The following is a 20,193-nucleotide window of genomic DNA, read 5'->3' as shown; positions in this document are numbered from 1 at the left end:
AGCGTTGATGTTTCAGTATAATTTTTGCTTGTGTTTCTTCAATGTTGATTGCAGCCCATTTTATATATTAGTGAGGTAGTAGTTGAAACTGATGAGTAATAAAATGAATTTACGCCATAACATAAATAGCTTCTGCCAGGATAACTTTCTCTCCTTGAAATGACTACTTACCACATATAGTACTTTCTTTATTGAAATTGGAGATTAACGTTTCTTTCTGTATTAGGAAATCCATTTGCAAACCTTTACTTGACTTTAAAGTTACTCTTTCATAATTAGCAATTCCATGATCAGAGTCTTCGTGTATCTGAGAATCTTGGAGTCTTGCTTCTGATGTTGATCTCTTTTGAGTTCTGATGGATTCTTCAGATAGCGCTGATAACTTCTGGAGTTTAGACATACGTTTGTTCAGAGTCAGAACTTCTAGAGCTTACTTCTTGTTCAGATGCTTCTGATACTTTGCTGTTTTGCTCAGAGTTAGACTTTCTTGAACGTGTTTCCACTTCAGATGCTTCTGATCATTTGATAATTTGTATCTGATCTGGTTCTGTATCTGATGACGTCATCAGATTTCTTCCTTCTTTCTTTAGAACCCTGCACACTTAGAAACTTTTCGTTAGGGTGCCATTTTTGGTTTCATCCTTTGTTATCATCAAAATCAAGGAATCTGTTGTAGAACAATTTTTGTTCTTACAATCTCCCCCTTTTTGATGATGACAAAACAAACTTAATTAGCAGATGAAACATGAATAATATCAGATCAGATAGACAGAAGCTCCCCCTGAGATAGGCTAGGGAGTTCAGAAGTTCTTACCAGAGCTTCCAAGCAATGAGGTTTCTTGATACCTTCTGCAATTTCTTAAGTCTAGAGTTAGATAAATTAATTTTTAAGAAAAATATGTTGCAGAGTGCTTAAGGTATTTAGACATAATTTTCATCAGAGCTATTAATGACTTCTCCCCCTTTTTGTCAGAATCAAAAAGACATAGCAAAAATAATAATTGAAGAGAAAAACATTGTATTCAGATAAAAAGCAACAGAGACAAAAAGAACAAGTAAACATCAGAAAGCAAAGAAAGCAAAGCAACAAAATCCTAAGTGCCTAAGGGTTGGGAGGTGGAGGCAATCTCTGAAGCAATTGGGCCAGCATGCTCTGAATGTTGTCATTGACGGTATCTTGTTTATCCATTCTGGCACGGAGTATCTTCTGATCTTGCTTAAGTTCTTCCAGCGTCTGGAGAACCATAGGGATAACAGAAGAGGACTCCCCCTGAGTCAGAGCCTGCTGTGCTTCAGCAGCAGCCTTTGCTTCAGCTTCAGCAGCAGCTTGTGCTTCAGCTTCGGCAGCAGCTTGTGCATCAGCCAGAGCTTTAGCTTCAGCTTCCTTTGCCCTTTCTTCTTCCAGCCTTCTGGCTTCCTCTTCAGCTTCTCTTGCTAGTCTCTCTTCCTCCAGCCTTCTGGCTTCAGCTTCTCTCGCAAGTCTATCCTGGAGTCTTGCCTCAGCATCTCTGATAAAGTCGTTTCTGACTTGTTTAGAGATGTGCTTCAGTTTAAAAGCCTCAGAGGTTATTCAGCCAATGACTCTGTTCCAGTGTGTCCTTACAGAGTCAGGATCATCACTGACTTCAGAGTTAATGGTCAGAGACTTGACCTTTTGTACTGAAGCCCCTGCGAACAGCATTATGGCTTCCTCAAGGGTAGGTATAGAAAGGTCAGGTTCAGAGGTATGAGGTGGAGAGGTTGAAGGGCTGAGGTTGAGTGTTAGAGGTTCAGGTTCTGCTTCAGGTTGAGGTTCAGATCTTTGAGGTGAAGCGTAAAGAGGGTTTAAGTCTAATGGTAGAGGTTCAGTTTCAGCTTCGGGTTCAGGTTCAGCGGAAGTGTTTGGAGGGGTGATATCAGAGGTGTGGAGGTCAGAGGGTTGAGGTTCAGAAGGTTGGTCTTCAGAAGTAATGTTGGTTGTTTGTTCTGGGGGAGGTGAAGTTGCTTCAGATTGTGGTTGTGTTGGTTGTTGTGAAGCAAGGTTTTGAGCCTGAATTTGGGCTAAGGTTGGGGAGTCATGGTCAGAGTATTCTTGGTCAGAGGAGATTTCAAGGTATGGGGGTGATTCTGGGGCTGAAGATGATGAAGAGGAAGTGGTAGTGTGAGAAAGATTAACATTTGGTGGAGGTTGTGAAGTTCTGGTTATAGAAGGTGGAGTTTCAGAGGTTGTGTAAATAGGTGGTGTTGGGAGAGGATTAGAAGAAGCCATAAATTGTTCAGAGGGAATAGAGGGAGCAGACATTCCAGTGGTTTCTTGCAGAGGCGCTGGAGATCTTACTTCAGAGGTTTCTCCTATCCTTGCTCTCTTTGCCTTTGAAGATTTATTCTTAGGGGGACCTCTTTTGAACTTAACAAAATCTTCTTCTGAGTCCAGACACTCGTCCAATCTGAAGTCAGAGATATCAACTCCTTCATCCTTCAGACGCTGCATGTAGAGAAGGATTGCATCTACAGGTTCATTCTTGAAGAACCTTGCTAGACCATGGGGCAGCTTCCTCTGATCTTTCAAGGCATCCCAGGAGGTATCCATAGTGGGTCTGACTTGAATCTTCTTCAGAATTCCCATACTCTTGAGATTTCTGGCGTTCAAAGGTTTTCCAGTATCTATAGCCAGATCATCCATCAACCTGTTCTTCTCCAGATGATCTACCAATCCATTCTCAATGAAAACATCAGATATAAGCCTTCCCAGAGGGATGTAAGATCTGGGCTTCATGTTGTTTCTGGTTTCCCTCACAGAGTCTCTGAGGTATCTGAAGAGAAGTGCAGGAAGGCAGAGCTTCACACCCTTGTGAATGCAATAAAGAATGCACTTCTGATCTGCATTGATGTAGTCAGAGGAGTTTGATGCTGGGCGATGATGAATGGTTCCCAGAATGATCTTGAGCCATACTCTGAGGTTCTGATGCAGCTCTTTGTTCTTTGAAGGATTTCCTTCAGTGTTATGTTTGAAGATGGTTGGATTGATTACTTCAGCAATGCGCCTTGACCTAGGGTTGATGTTGTAAATCCTTTTTCCTCCAGTTTTCTCCATGTTTAGTAAAGAAGCAATTGACTTTTCAGTAATTACTATCTTTACCCCCAATACGAAGGAGACGATGAAGTGGTCATCAGCATCTGCAAATCTCCAGAATTCTTTGATGAGATTTGGGTAAATAGGGCCATAAAGCCTTTGGAAGTAGTTTTCCCACCCTTGTATACGGAGTTCTTCAGTAAGATCTACTCCATTTCTCCTCATGTTGTCAAAGTCCACCAGTGTTTCACATAACACATCCAGGCCCTCAAAGGGAGTTGCTAGGTTAATGTGAGGTTCACGGTCAAGAACATGGGGTTCCTTGTACACTGGAGTAATGGAAACTCCTGTAACCATTGGAGTTGGAATGCTTGAACTTTGGGCAGTGGTGTTGGATTCCATTTGCTGAGAAAAGTTGAAAACTTGTTGTTGTTGAGCATCCATAGTTGAAGACGAAGAAGGTGAAGATGAAGTGTTTGCAGAAATGCTTCAGAGAGGGTTTGAGAGTGAGTGAGAGTGATAAGTGTGTGAAATGTGAGAAAAATGTTTAAATACCCTAAGTTAAAACACATGCAAAACGACACACTATTCAGCGTTAGCACAAAACACAAGTTAGCACGCTTGGGGAAGAATGATTAAGGCTCATTTAATGAATGTCTAATCCCAACAGTATGCACACTGCTCGAGGAGATCTCAAACGTTTCCCCTTTGATCTTCTTCTGGACAGCTGTCTAGAAGTTCTAGGGTTAGACGCTAAGTGCTCCACGTGTTGATGTATCTGATCTTCAGGAATACCAAAGGATTGGTTCCTGGAGATTTCTAACTCAGATATCTTCTTAACTTGGTAGAAGTATCAGAGTCAGAGGCAGAAACACATTTGTTTATGTCAGAGTCTCATTTTACAACTTCAGAGCCACACTTTATTCAGGACAATTTTGAATGTTCATATTTTCTAAGATAAAAAGAAATCTATCTTCAGCTAGAGGCTTAGTAAAGATATCTGCCCATTGATGATCTGTATCAATGAACTTCAATGTTACTATCCCTTTCTGAACATAGTCTCTGATAAAATGATGTTTTATTTCAATGTGTTTGGCTCTGGAATGTAGAATGGGATTCTTACTTAGACAAATGGCAGCAGTATTATCACAGAAGATAGAAATGTTACTCTCGAAGATTTGCAGATCTTCTAACTGATTCTTCATCCAGAGCATCTGAGTTGTGCACAGTGATGCTGAGATATATTCTGCTTCTGCAGTAGATAGAGCAATAGTTGACTGTCTCTTGCTAGCCCAGGATATCAAATTGTTTCCCAGAAGCTGGCAATTTCCAGATGTGCTTTTTCGTTCTAATCTATCTCCTGCATAATCTGCATCACAGTAACCAGAAAGTCTATAGTCTGATGTTTTCTCATACATCAGGCCCAGGTTAGGAGTTCCTTTCAGATATTTGAGAATTCTCTTAACTGCTGTTAAATGAGATTCTCTAGGATCTGATTGGAATCTGGCACAGAGACAGACACTAAAGAGAATATCAGGACGAGTAGCAGTCAGATAGAGAAGAGAGCCTATCATACCTCGATAGAGCTTCTGACAAACCTTTGTGCTTACTTCTTCCTTTTCAAGAATGCATGTTGGATGCATGAGAGTTTTTGCAGAGTTACAGTCACCCATGTCAAATTTCTTCAGAACATCTTTAATATATTTGCTTTGATGCACATATGTAACTTCTGAAGTTTGGTTAATTTTAATTCCCAGAAAGAACTTTAGTTCTTGCATTAAGCTCATTTCAAATTCTGCCTGCATTAACTCAGAAAATTCTTGACAAACAGAGATATTAGCAGAACCAAAAATAATGTCATCAACGTAAATCTGGCATATTATGAGATCATTATTTAGGTTCTTACAGAAGAGTGTGGAATCAACTTTCCCTCTGATAAAATTTTGTTCCAGAAGAAAATTGCTTAAACGTTCATACCAAGCTCTGGGAGCTTGTTTAAGTCCATATAGAGATTTTTTAAGTTTAAAAACATGTTTTGGAAATTTTGAATTTTCAAAACCTGGAGGTTGGTTGACATACACTTCTTCTGAAATATAACCATTAAGGAATGCACTCTTGACATCCATTTGATATAATTTGATAGAGTGATTAATAGCAAAAGATACAAGAAGACGAATAGATTCTAACCTCGCGACTGGAGCAAAGGTTTCATTATAGTCAATACCTTCTTGTTGACTGTAACCTTGAGCTACCAGTCGAGCTTTGTTTCTGACGACTTCTCCTTTCTCATTCAGCTTGTTTCTGAATACCCATCTGGTTCCAATGACGTGAGTGCCTCTGGGCTTTGGAACAAGATCCCAGACATCATTCTTTGAGAATTGATCTAATTCTTCTTGCATGGCTGAAACCCAGTCGTTATCTTGAAGTGCTTCATCACAAGACGTAGGCTCAATCAGAGAGACTAGTCCCAGAGGAGTATCTTCAGAAGTTCTGAAGGTAGATCTGGTTCTGACAGGTTCGTCCTTGTTTCCCAGAATCAAATCTTCAGATACATTGATACGACTTTTAACTTTCTTTGGGATTTCTGGGGATTTAATTTCTTCAGAGTTCTGAGTGACAGTTGCTTCTGGAGTTTTATCAGATCCTGCAAGAGTGATTTCTAAATTTGCAAAATTTTGAACTAGCTTTGACTTTTCAGGGTCAAGCTTATCATCAAATCTGACATGAATAGATTCTTCCACAATTTTGGTTTCTGTGTTGTATACTCTGTAGCCTTTAGAGCGTTCTGAGTATCCTAACATAATACCTTTCTGTGCTTTGGAATCGAACTTGTTCAGATGTTCTTTAGTGTTTAAGATAAAGCAAGAACATCCAAAAGGATGAAAATATGAAATGTTTGGTTTTCTTCCTTTACACAGTTCATAGGGAGTCTTTTCCATAATAGGTCTTATAGAGATTCTATTCTGAATGTAACACGCTGTATTTACCGCTTCTGCCCAAAAGTGCTTTGCCACATTAGTTTCATTGATCATGGTTCTGGCCATCTCTTGGAGTGTCCTATTCTTCCTCTCTACAACTCCATTTTGTTGTGGAGTTCTAGGGCAGGAGAAATCATGGGATATTCCATTAGAGTCAAATAATTCCTCAAAATCTTTGTTTTCAAATTCCCCACCATGATCACTTCTGACTCTAATAATTTTAGAGTCAAATTCTTTTTGCACTTTGGAACAGAAACTGGTGAATACAGAGTGAGACTCACTCTTGTGCTTTAGGAATTTCACCCATGTCCAGCGGCTGTAATCATCAACAATGACTAGTCCATACTTCTTTCCATTGACTGATGCTGTTTTCACAGGACCAAATAAGTCAATGTGAAGAAGTTCCAGAGGCTTAGAGGTAGAGACAACTTTTTTCTTTTTGAAAGACGTTTTTGAAAATTTTCCTTTCTGACATGCCTCACACAGAGCATCTGAAGAAAACTTCAGTTTAGGTAGGCCTCTGACTAACTCGAGTTTATTTAGCTGAGAAAGTTTCCTCATGCTAATGTGGCCCAAGCGTCTATGCCATACCCATTGCTCTTCGTGAACCGACATCAGACATTTAACATTTTGTTCTTTTAAATCAGAAAGATTAATTTTATAAATGTTGTTTTTCCTCTTGCCTGTGAAAAGGACAGAGCCATCGTTCTGATTAATGGCTTTACATGTTTTTTGATTAAAGATTACATCATAACCGTTATCACTTAATTGACTTATGGATAACAAGTTATGCATTAATCCTTCTACATAAAAGACATCAGATATAGAGGGAAGAGTACCATTACCAATAGTTCCGGAGCCTCTGATCCTTCCTTTCTGATCTCCTCCGAAGCCTACAAATCCAGCGTCTTTAAGTTCCAGACTTTGGAACATAGACTTTCTTCCCGTCATGTGTCGCGAGCATCCAGAGTCCAGGTACCATGACTGGTGTCTGAACTTTGCTGCATAGGATATCTGCAACATAGATAATCTTATCTTTCGGTACCCAGAATCTCTTGGGTCCTTTCAGATTAGTTTTCCCAGAGTTTCTTATAACTTTGGGTTTTCTAGCATTTTTAAATTTTTGTTCTTGTGTGTGTGTATAATGATATGAAAAGGGAGATTTAAGTTGGTCACTGGTAGAAGTTTTATCTTCCTTAGGATCATACCCAATTCCCTTTTTATTGTTCCGACTTACTCCATAAATCATGGATGCCATAATACTCCTATCTATCCCATTCTTCAGAAATTCTTGAAAGGCTTCTTCGTATTCATAAATTATTTTATTTGAAAAATGTGGTGCTTGAGACAACGTTTCTTCTAATTCTAAGTTTTTTCTCTTTGCTCCATCTCTTTCTAATGTTAAAGATCTGATTGTATCTTCTCGTGCTAGAATTGTCATCTCAAGTTCACTACATTCTTCAAATTTTGCTTTAAGACAACCTTTAATGTTTTTAAACTTTTGTTTTAATTTCTGATATGAGCTAAGAGTTTCTGACAAACAAGATTCTAGATCAGATCGAGAAAGTTCAGAAAATACCTCTTCAGATTCTTCATCTGAGCTACTCCTGGATGTGGTAGCCATAAGTGCCACGTTGGCCTGTTCATCAGAGTCAGATTCTGATGATCCAGATTCACTATCATCCCAGGTAGCCATCAGTCCCTTCTTTGTCCTGAAGGTATTTTTCTTGAAGCTTTCTTTTCTAGAGTTGTCTTTCTTGAGCTTGGGGCATTCATTCCTGTAATGACCTGTTTCTTTACATTCATAACAGGTAATATCTTTGTTAGATTTACCTTTTGAAGTTGATTCTGATCGATCCCCTCTGGGTCTTGGTCTTCTGAAGTTGTTGTTCCTCTTTTTCCAGAGTTGCTAAACTCTTCTGGTTAGTAGGGACAATTCTTATTCATCATCAGAGTCTTCTGGTTCAGAGTCGTCAGCATCTTCAGTTTCTGCCTGGAGAGCTTTGGTTCTGTCAGGTTTGCGTCTTTCAGGTCTGGACTTTAATGCTACAGACTTGTTCTTTTTTTGAGGCTCATCTTCCTCTAGTTCTATCTCATGGCTTCTGAGAGAACTGACAAGTTCTTCAAGGCTGATATTGTTCAGATCCTTTGACAGCTTCAGAGCAGTAACCATATGTCTCCATTTCTTTGGCAGACTTCTGACTATCTTTTTGACGTGGTCTGCAGTTGTATACCCTTTGTCTAGAACCTTGAGACCTGCAATAAGAGTTTGGAATCTAGAAAACATTGCCTCTATAGCTTCGTCATCTTCCATTTTGAAGGCTTCATATTTCTGGATAAGCGCCAGAGCCTTTGTCTCTTTGACTTGGGAGTTTCCTTCATGAGTCATCTTCAGAGAGTCAAGTATATCTTTGGCTGTTTCTCTGTTGGTGATCTTTTCATATTCGTTGTACGATATGGCATTGAGAAGTATGGTTCTGGCCTTGTGGTGATTTTTGAAGACACGTTTCTGATCTTCTGACATCTTATTTCTGGGAACTTCAGCTCCATTTTCTAAGGCTGGAGGTGTGTATCCATCTGTGACAATGTCCCAGAGGTCAGCATCATAACCCAGAAAGAAACTTTCGATTCTATCTTTCCAGTAGTCAAACTTCTCTCCATCAAAGACAGGAGGCTTAGCATTGTAACTATCTCTTTCATTTGAGTGGGCCATAGTTTTTCTCGTACTGGATCTCTCTACACTGTTAAGTGTTTGATTAGAAAATCAATAACAGAGCCGGAGCTCTGATACCAATTGAAGGTGAGAAAAACAAGAAAGGGGGGGGGTTGAATTGTTTGGAAAAATAAGCGCTTTTTCAAATTGAAAATCACACAAGGATTTTATACTGGTTTGTTATAACACAAAGCTACTCCAGTCCACCCGGCCGAGGTGATTTCGCCTTCAAGAAGGACTTAATCCACTAATCTTGAAAGATTGATTACAAACAACGTCTAAGAGAAAGATCTCTTAGTCCTCTCAAGTCTACAGACTACACAGAGTCACTTGAGGAAAATAAAACAATAGATGAAAGATTTATGTAATCTAGAGTGCTTCTAGGAAAGCAAATATTACAATAGTAAGAACAAAGTGATTCACGTTATAAGCAAAAGCTTCGTGAAGATTTAGAGAGCAAGAGTGTTTTCTTGAGCGTTGATGTTTCAGTATAATTTTTGCTTGTGTTTCTTCAATGTTGATTGCAGCCCATTTTATATATCAGTGAGGTAGTAGTTGAAACTGATGAGTAATAAAATGAATTTACGCCATAACATAAATAGCTTCTGCCAGGATAACTTTCTCTCCTTGAAATGACTACTTACCACATATAGTACTTTCTTTATTGAAATTGGAGATTAACGTTTCTTTCTGTATTAGGAAATCCATTTGCAAACCTTTACATGACTTTAAAGTTACTCTTTCATAATTAGCAATTCCATGATCAGAGTCTTCGTGTATCTGAGAATCTTGGAGTCTTGCTTCTGATGTTGATCTCTTTTGAGTTCTGATGGATTCTTCAGATAGCACTGATAACTTCTGGAGTATAGACATACGTTTGTTCAGAGTCAGAACTTCTAGAGCTTATTTCTTGTTCAGATGCTTCTGATACTTTGCTGTTTTGCTCAGAGTTAGACTTTCTTGAACGTGTTTCCACTTCAGATGCTTCTGATCATTTGATAATTTGTATCTGATCTGGTTCTGTATCTGATGACGTCATCAGATTTCTTCCTTCTTTCTTTAGAACCCTGCACACTTAGAAACTTTTCGTTAGGGTGCCATTTTTGGTTTCATCCTTTGTTATCATCAAAATCAAGGAATCTGTTGTAGAACAATTTTTGTTCTTACAATCTCCCCCTTTTTGATGATGACAAAACAAACTTAATTAGCAGATGAAACATGAATAATATCAGATCAGATAGACAGAAGCTCCCCCTGAGATAGGCTAGGGAGTTCAGAAGTTCTTACCAGAGCTTCCAAGCAATGAGGTTTCTTGATACCTTCTGCAATTTCTTAAGTCTAGAGTTAGATAAATTAATTTTTAAGAAAAATATGTTGCAGAGTGCTTAAGGTATTTAGACATAATTTTCATCAGAGCTATTAATGACTTCTCCCCCTTTTTGTCAGAATCAAAAAGACATAGCAAAAATAATAATTGAAGAGAAAAACATTGTATTCAGATAAAAAGCAACAGAGACAAAAAGAACAAGTAAACATCAGAAAGTAAAGAAAGCAAAGCAACAAAATCCTAAGTGCCTAAGGGTTGGGAGGTGGAGGCAATCTCTGAAGCAATTGGGCCAGCATGCTCTGAATGTTGTCATTGACGGTATCTTGTTTATCCATTCTGGCACAGAGTATCTTCTGATCTTGCTTAAGTTCTTCCAGCGTCTGGAGAACCATAGGGATAACAGAAGAGGACTCCCCCTGAGTCAGAGCCTGTTGTGCTTCAGCAGCAGCTTGTGCTTCAGCTTCGGCAGCAGCTTGTGCATCAGCCAGAGCTTTAGCTTCAGCTTCCTTTGCCCTTTTTTCTTCCAGTCTTCTGGCTTCCTCTTCAGCTTCTCTTGCTAGTCTCTCTTCCTCCAGCCTTCTGGCTTCAGCTTCTCTCGCAAGTCTATCCTGGAGTCTTGCCTCAGCATCTCTGATAAAGTCGTTTCTGACTTGTTCAGAGATGTGCTTCAGTTTAAAAGCCATCGTATGTCCACTAGCATGAGTCCCAAAAATACCGTCATGCATGTCTTCCATAATCTTTTCTGCTTCCTTTTTATCCATACAACGAAGCAAAGTCGAATCATGATTACGTTTGTATAATACTCCATTACTCAAAAAGAATTTAGCGGAGAACTTCCTCAGGAATTTTCTGTCATTGATGGATGCCCCTTCAGGGTATTCCTGAGTTTCTAAATATCTTTTCACTTCGTGGAACCAAGGTTTCTCCTCTACTCCCTCAGTATTAAGTTCATAACAATATGCTGGTTCATCTAATCGTTCAATGGTGATCATGGGAGCTTCACTGTCCCATCTGACTCTGAACATGGATGACATGGTAGCCAATGCGTCCGCCAACTGATTCTCTTCTCGTGGAATATGTTCGAACGTAATCTCTTCAAAGTGTAGGATTAACGTCAACACCTGCTCTCGATAAGGGATGAGATTCAGATGTTTAGTGTCCCATTCTCCTTTGATCTGACTGATTACTAATGCTAAGTCTCCGTACACACTCAAAAACTTGATTCTTAGGTCTATAGCAGCTCTGAGTCCCAAAATACATGCTTCATACTCAGCCATATTATTGGTACAATCAAAACATAGTCTAGCAGTGAGAGGCGTATGGCAACCCTTGGGGGAAATGATTACAACACCAACACCATTGCCCAATGTATTAGAAGATCCATCAAAAACCATAGTCCATCGGGATCCCAGTTCGGGTCCTTCATCCGGTCCAGGTTCTTCATAATCAATGACAAGCATGACATCCTCATCTGGGAACTCAAAATTCATAGATTGGTAATCATCCACCGCTTGATGAGCCAAATGATCAGCTAGCACGCTTCCTTTGATTGCTTTCTGGCTAGTATACTGGATATCATACTCTGTTAAAATCATCTGCCATCTTGCTATTCTTCCGGAGAGGGCAGGTTTCTCAAATATATATTTGATAGGATCCATCTTAGAAATCAATAAAGTGGTGTGATTCAACATATACTGTCTTAGTCGGCGAGCAGCCCAAGCCAAAGCACAACAAGTTTTCTCAAGCAGTGAGTATCTTGTTTCACAGTCGGTAAACTTTTTGCTAAGGTAGTATATGGCATGCTCTTTTCGACCAGACTCATCATGTTGCCCCAACACACACCCCATTGAATTTTCTAACACGGTCAAATACATGATTAGAGGTCTTCCTTCAACTGGTGGTATCAGAATTGGAGGTTCTTGGAGATACTTCTTGATTTTGTCAAAAGCTTCTTGACATTCATCATTCCATATCATCTCTTGATTTTTCCTCAGTAGTTTGAAGATGGGTTTGCAGGTAGCAGTCAAATGGGAGATAAATCGGGCAATGTAGTTCAAGCGTCCCAAGAAACCTCTGACTTCTTTATCTGTATGGGGAACTGGCATTTCTTGAATAGCTCTCACCTTAGCCGGGTCAACCTCAATTCCTTTACCACTGACAATAAAGCCCAAGAGCTTACCGGATCTTACTCCAAAGGTGTATTTGTTCGGGTTCAATCTCAACTTGTACCTCTTCAACCTCTTAAACAGTTTGTATAAATAATCGAGATGTTCTTCTTCAGTATGAGATCTGGCTATCATGTCATCCACATATACCTCTATTTCATGATGGATCATATCATGGAACAAAACCACCATAGCACGCTGGTACGTTGCCCCTGCATTCTTTAAACCGAATGGCATTACTTTATAACAGAAAGTGCCCCATTGCGTCACAAACGTAGTTTTCTCCATGTCCTCAAGCGCCATCTTAATCTGGTTATAACCTGAGAATCCATCCATGAATGAGAATACCTTGTGTTGAGCGGTGTTATCTACCAGAACATCAATGTGCGGAAGTGGAAAGTCATCCTTGGGACTCGCTTTATTCAAATCTCTGTAATCTACACACATTCGCACCTTACCATCCTTCTTTGGCACTGGTACCACATTAGCAACCCATTGAGGATGAGAAGTAACAGCCAGAAAACCTGCATCAAATTGTTTCATAACCTCGACTTTGATTTTCTCAGACATTTCAGAATGCATGCGACGAACCTTTTGCTTAACAGGACGACAATCTTCCTTCATTGGCAGCCGATGCACTACTATATCAGTATCCAGTCCTGGCATGTCTTCATAAGACCATGCAAAAATCTCTACATAGTCATGTAACATCTGAATCAATCTTCCTTTGACACTGTTTTCCAAGCCTGCTCCTATTTTGACTTCTTTCCTGTCTACTTCGGTTCCCAGATTTACAGTTTCAACTGACTCCTCGTGCGGCTGTATAGTCCTTTCTTCTTGCAGTAACAGTCTGGCAAGTTCTCCAGGTACTTCACAATCTTCCTCACTTCCATCCTCGGCTTGGTAGATCGGATTTTCAAAATCATAATGAACAGTAGTAGAACTATTATCAACAGGATCCAGAGTGGGTATGGATCTGCAATTTGTTACGTGAGTGTGTGTAAGAAAACATAGCTTGTTTGGAAGATGACAGGAAAGATAAAGAGCGCAATATTTGAATGCAAAAGGTCCATTGATTTATTGAATGTGAATATGCTTATGAAAATGACAAAACCCTTAACAAATTAGCTATTGTGCCCCGGGCATAGACACAATGCTTTAAGAAGTCCAATTGTAAAAATTAAAAATTTGCAACACTAAAATAGACAAAAACAATTACTCCTGACTAAAGGAAATCGGGATAGTGTCTTCAGCCTTCCAATTATTGAGTCCGTCACCAATTGTTGGGAAAATCCAACTATCCAGGTCGCAATCGCTATCAGCATCTTCTACAGCATTAATCTGATCTTTGACCACCTTTTCAGAGCTAAATCCCAGGCCAAATCTATCAGACTTGTACGGTACATCGATCAGTTGACCCCAGCCAGTACGACCACCATCTTCAACCACGGCTTGAGCGTCCTTCAGAGAAATCATAGCAGGAGGAGCACGAATAACCTTGGGCACACAGGAAGTTGGCTTAAGGACAGGACCGGTCGGAGGAACTACTTCAAATGACTGAGAAGGAGTCTCAAAGAATTCACCATCCATCTCGATGTATCTGAAGGTATGCACACTACTGACAATATACTCTTCTTCTCCACACACAGTGACAATCTTACCCTCTATTGGATACCTCAACTTCTGATGGAGAGACGAAGCTACAACACTTGCCTCATGAATCCAAAGGCGTCCCAGCAAGCAGGAATAGGCAGGACGAATGTTCATTACGTGAAAGGTAGTGTTGAAGACTTGAGGTCCTATCTTGATAGGGAGAACCACTTCACCATGGACAACGCTCTTCGCACCATCATAAGCACGCACCACAGCGTCACTAGGCTTCAGTTCAATGCCTTTACAGTCAAGTTTATCGAGCACAACTTTAGGTAGCACGTTCAAAGAAGAGCCATTATCGATCAACACATGAGACAAAGTGATCCCCTTACACTCAATGGAGATATGCAGAGCTTTATTGTGATTCTTTCCTGCTGGTGTCAGGTCAGCATCGGAAAAACCTAGGCCATTGTCAACAGTCAGGTTAACAACATAATTTTCGAACTGGTCGACAGATGTCTCTTGAGGTACATGAGCGGTCTTCAAGAATTTTATCAATGCATTGGCATGAGATTCAGAAGATAATAATAAGGATAACATCGAGATCTTAGACGGAGTATGCCCCAGCTGTTCTACCACATCAAAATCACTCTTGCGGATGATTTTCAGCACTTCTTCCATTTCCTGCTTGGCAACATCTTCGGTAGTAACTTCGACCGGTGTCTCTGACTGAGAAGGGTTGACTGGTTCCTTTCCTCGAGTTTCAAGGGCAGGAGGTGAGATTTCTGGAGAGAAGATCCTTCCACTTCGAGTAATTTTACTAGTCCCAACAATGTCATTAGGATTAGCAGAATTATCAACTTGCTTTATGCCGTGGATGTAAACATCACCTCCATAATTCCATGGAATGACTTTGCTTGAGGAATACGGTATTGGGCCAGGTGCAGTAACAATTAGGGGAGCTACCTTGGGCTCAGCAGTAATCTTCACAGGCACTCTAGTAGCGGTAATCTTTACTGGAACTTTGGATCTGGCAATCACAGATATTTCTTCAATAGGGTTTTCCACCTTAGGAACCCTTTCGAAGAGAATTGTACGATCATCCATCAGCCCTCGAATACCATTTCGCAACTTCAAGCAATCATTGGGTCGGAGTATACAGAGATCGCAATTTTCAGCACAACCTGGAAATAAACCAGCTTGCAATAAGTTCTTCTTGATGGTCAGGAGAGGAGATGCTAAGTCAGCTACATTAGAAATGTGAGAATTGTCATCCACAACATTAACAGTCTTGTCATGGTTAGGCATAGGTGCAGTGATGACATTAGGAGTCTCTGGAGGATCAAATTCAATTTCTCCAGCGTCGATCATATCCTGAATCTTATTCTTCAACGACCAGCAATCGTTTGTATCATGCCCGGGGCTATCGGAGTGATATGCACACCTGGCATTGGGATTATAACGAGGAGAAGTAGTGTTGGGATTCGTAGGAGGATCTCTGAGGGTACTCAAATTTGCTTTTAGCATACCCTGCAGTGCCTGTGCTAAAGTCATATTGATCTTGGTAAACTGCCTTCTTGGCCTGTCTTGTCTGTGCTGGAAGTTTTGAGATGGCGGTGCTGCAATCGTAACTGCTCCAATGGTATGGTCACGATTTTTCTTGTTACGACCCCTTTGACCGTACACAGCATTTGATTCGTTCCTCCCCTGGTAGGACCTTTTGGTGCTTGCAGAGGTAGTCGCCTGTATCTTTCCACTTCGAATGCCGCTTTCAACACGTTCACCTGTCAATATAAGTTCAGTGAAACCCGATGAAGAACTTCCCAGTAGATGGCTGTAGAATGGGCCAGTCAGTGTACTCATGAACATGTCCACTAATTCTCGATCAGTCATAGGGGGTTTGACTCTGCCAGCCAAATCCCTCCATTTTTGAGCGTATTCTTTGAAGCCTTCTTTAGATCCCATAGTCATATTCTGCAACTGTAGCCGAGTAGGCGCTAGTTCAGAGTTATACTGGTACTGCTTGTAGAAAGCTGTTGCTAAATCAGTCCAGGTGCGGATGTTAGAGCTTTCAAGCTGATAATACCATTCCAACTGTGTGCCAGATAGACTCTCTTGGAAGAAATGGATCCATAACTTCCTATCAGTGGTATACGGCTGAATCTTTCTCACATAAGCTCTCAGATGCATCTGAGGACAAGACGCACCATCGTACTTAGTGAAAGTGGGGATCTTGAATTTGCGAGGAATGACCACATCAGAGACCAGACCTAAGCCTTCGAAATCCAGACCGAGCGCCTTCTGACCCTCCATAGCTAGCATACGTTCTTCCAGCAACTTGTACTTGCCATCTCTTGGAGAGTACTGTTCATTCTCATAATCTTCATCGTCGTCCTCATGGTTAAAGAGATCAACATTCTCCTCTTCTGAATCATTCTCTATCTCCTCTTCTTGATCCTTCGAAATTCTAATCTTGACTCCTGCGGCCTGTCCTTTAAGCCTTCTTCCCGGGTTAATGTAACTCACAGCTTTCTTGTCCTTCTTCTTCTCGAGCAAAAGAGCCTTCAGTTCCTCCTGCCCCTTGGATAAGCTCAAGATCATCTCCTGGAATTGAGCATTCTGAGCCTGGAGATCCTTGACAGTTTGTTCGAGGGCCATTTTTCTGTTTAGAAGGAAGACCGTGAGAATATTGATCTTTTAGAATACCTGTTATGCAATGTTATGTTATGCTATGCAATGTATGAAATGTTTTCAAGGACTTTTGGAATTTAACTTTGCGTAAACCACCGAGAAAGGAACTTTTATTAATAATTTCTTTAATCAACGTTTATTACAACAAAATAATAAAAAAAATACAATGAAAGCTCAAGTCTCCCAGGGACGGCTTCTTTTTGGGCGAAGATATGCATTGAGTCTTCGTTCCTCATTAAGCTGGCTGGTAAGTTCTAACACTTTCTTCCTTTCAGCACAGAACTGGGCTTCAAAAGTATCCCTTTCCTCTCTCAACTGGATCCAGGATCTCTTCAATTCTTCAACATCGGTAGGCATATCTGGATAAGGAATGATCTGAGGAGTACCTCCTTCAACTCCTGGTTCAACAATCAGCGGTCTGACCGCAAGATATGGCATGACAAGTTCACGAGCTCTTGCGCGTACCCATCTGAGATAAGGCTCCATAGGAATAGAGTTTTTCTGTCCTAAAGTGCTCCTTTTCACCATACCCCAAGCTCGTACAAACCTTTGACGGAGACCTTGAGAATCATTGTCATAGTCAAACATAGTGCCTTGGATAATTATTTCATGTGGACCATCTCTTCGAGCACAACCGAATTGGCGTAGGGCTAAGGCCGGATTATAAGTAATACCTCCCCTCATCCCCAGGAGTGGTACGTTAGGGAATTCTCCACAACGGTCAATGAGGATAACATCTTCTTTGAGATGAGGACACCAACGGATGTCTGAATGGGAGAGCGACATTATCCTTTGAGACCATTTCAAATTCTGCTCGTTCTTCAAGACTGATTGAGGAAGGTGCGAAATAAACCACCTAGACAATAAAGGTACGCAGCACATGAGAGTCCCTCGCCTCTTCATAGTAGGGTGTGAATGGAATGCAAAATGTCTCCAAGCAAGGTAGGCACCGGGTTATGAGTGAGAAATATCTTAATAGCATTCATGTCTATGAATTGGTCTGGATTAGGAAATAACACCAAACCATAGATTAGTAATGCTAGGACATCTTCGAAAGCATGGACATCCATAATTTTTAAGAATTCCCGGGCCTTATTTATCAGAAATTTGGCAAGTAAACCCTTAACTCCACTTCTTGTCACCCAATTAGTTTCAACGTCGGACTTTGTCATGTGTAAAGCCGCGGCAACTTCTTCAGACTTCGGAATCTTTTCTAAACCACTGAAAGGTGTTCGATCAAGTATAGGTATCCCAAGCAGCCTGGAGAATTCTTCTAATGTGGGCACCAGCTGATAATCTGGGAAGGTGAAGCAATGATGTTTAGGGTCGAAGAACTGGAATAGAACTCTCATCATATCTTCTTTGAAACCAGTGGTAACCAAATTGAGGAGAGAACCATGTTTCTTGATGAACTGAGCCTGATCAGGAAGTTCTGACACTAAATTCTTTAGTTGAGGAGAGATTGCTACAAAATTGATCCGAATGGTCTTTCTGGAAGCCATAGCCCTGTTACAGAGCAAAGTTAAATCCCTAAGTCCTTGAAATGGTTAGTACAATGCCATGATGTTATGATGTTATGATGTTAAGTAAATAACAAGCACAAGCAAGTCACACAACAGTCATTCCTAAGTTTAAAGGCTTGCATGAGTTCCATAGGTAAGTACCCTCCCCACTGAAGTTTGGTTGGTTCAACCTGTCCTAGAATAGTAACCGGGTTCTAAAAGGATCTCCAATCATTGACCTTCCTTTAAGTCCACCTCAGTGCAACACCAAGTGGTTGACCAAAGCTTCCCTAAAGTCCAATCTCAAAGAGTGTAGTATCGAGTCTCAACCAACCCCAGTCGGAACCGAAGTCAGTTATCTCACTACTTTCTAATGGCCAAGATGAGTCAATTAGGGTTCTAAAGGTCTGGTTAATGCTTTGATGACACCGCGCAGACGCCAAATTTCTCCTCAAGTAAACATGACGAACATCAGGACATCCAAAGTGTCACATTAACCGTAGCCATCATTTTAACCATTCCAGTATACGCCGGATAATCGCGATGATCTATTGCTACTTACCTAAGGTACACTAGATCTAGGTGTAGGATCTTTCACTCAAGCATAAAATACCCAAGCAATCCCTTAAAAGTAAATCAGACAATTCAAATAAGTGATTTTTTTTTAAGATAACCTCTCTCTAGTCCCCAGTGAAGTCGCCAGTTCTGTCATACGGTGAACTGACTTTGTGTGTTTTTGCTTTGGAAAGCAAATGTCGCGGTTAGCGAGAGTCGCCACCGACTTTTCTTTTATCCAATAAGGAAAGGCGGAAAAGAATAGGAAAGACCTTGATTAGATTTTGGGTTCGGGAGGTACATTATACAAAGGGAAGGTGTTAGCATCCTTTGTATCCATGGTTATCCATGGGCTCTTAAATGCTTGATCACTTATGTTTTTCTTGTCTGAAAAATGTTGGTGAACTGTTTAGAAAACGTTTTGAAAAGAGAGTTTAACTTTGTAATGATTCTTGTACGAATGTATACAAAGTATTTATCTCGTTTAATTTTGAAAGCTGTTTAGAAAAATATAACTTGGCAATGATTCTAGTACGAATGTATACCAAGTGGTGATTTTCTAATAGATGTTTTGAAAAGTGTGAGGTGTGAAAAAGTGTTTTAAGTTGTGCGTCAGCATTTAAGAGTTATACCTACCCCAGGTCTTTATGGGTATTTCCTATCCTTATGAGGGTAAAACTGTCCTCACTATTGAGAAGTAAGTAGTCTTGTCCTTTTGGATTTAAGGGACATCGTAGGGTCATCGATTGGTCATTGAAGGCAACACTTGTAAGGATACCTTAGCATTCGAAGGGACGATCATCATTCAACCGTAGGCTACAGCGACGGGTCATCGAGGGACAAAATCATATATTCGCAGGCAACATCCGAGGGACTATGATTTATCTTATAGGGACATGATGATTTAATCGAAGGGTCTTTGCTAAGTGTATCCCCACATTCGCGGGACATGACCGTAATACCGTAAGGCAACAAAGAGAGGGCCAAGATCACATATTCAAAGGCAATATTTTATAATCAATTAGGTAATTAGGATGAATCTCCATATTATAATCAATTAGGTAATTAGGATGAATCTCCATATTATAATCAATTAGGTAATTAGGATGAATCTCCACAAGGGTATCCCACAAATAAAGTGGAATACCTAGCAAGCTACCTTTTCCGGGAGTATGTGAACCCTCACAAAATTCAGCAAACAGGTCAGAATACCAAATCAGAGTGCAATCGAGGATTGCACCTAACAAAAGGAATCACAACAGTAATAGGGTCGGGTAAACAATGCATGACTATGATAAAACATGTCAGATTAGCAAAGATCAGAACAAAAAAGTCAGCGACTGTCACGTTCGCTGCTGCCTCGCCTAGCGAGGGCTTAGCGAACACTCGCTACAGGTTCGCTTAGCGATGTGCTAGCGAACGACTGCGGGTTTTGAATTTAAGAACAATACGATTTCAGCGAGCTCCAAACCCTATGGCATCCATTACAACAATTACATGGTAAAACATTCAAGACATCCATGCATACTTAAATCCACATGCAAAACTTAAGATATTTTTATGAATTCAATCATAATGCCACATGTAAATTAAGAGCATAAAGCGGTAATGGTAGTG

The sequence above is a fragment of the Lathyrus oleraceus genome, chromosome 6 (genome assembly GCF_024323335.1).
Source record: "Lathyrus oleraceus cultivar Zhongwan6 chromosome 6, CAAS_Psat_ZW6_1.0, whole genome shotgun sequence".
NCBI lineage: Eukaryota > Viridiplantae > Streptophyta > Magnoliopsida > Fabales > Fabaceae > Lathyrus > Lathyrus oleraceus.
Note: the sequence above shows the minus strand (reverse complement) of the source record.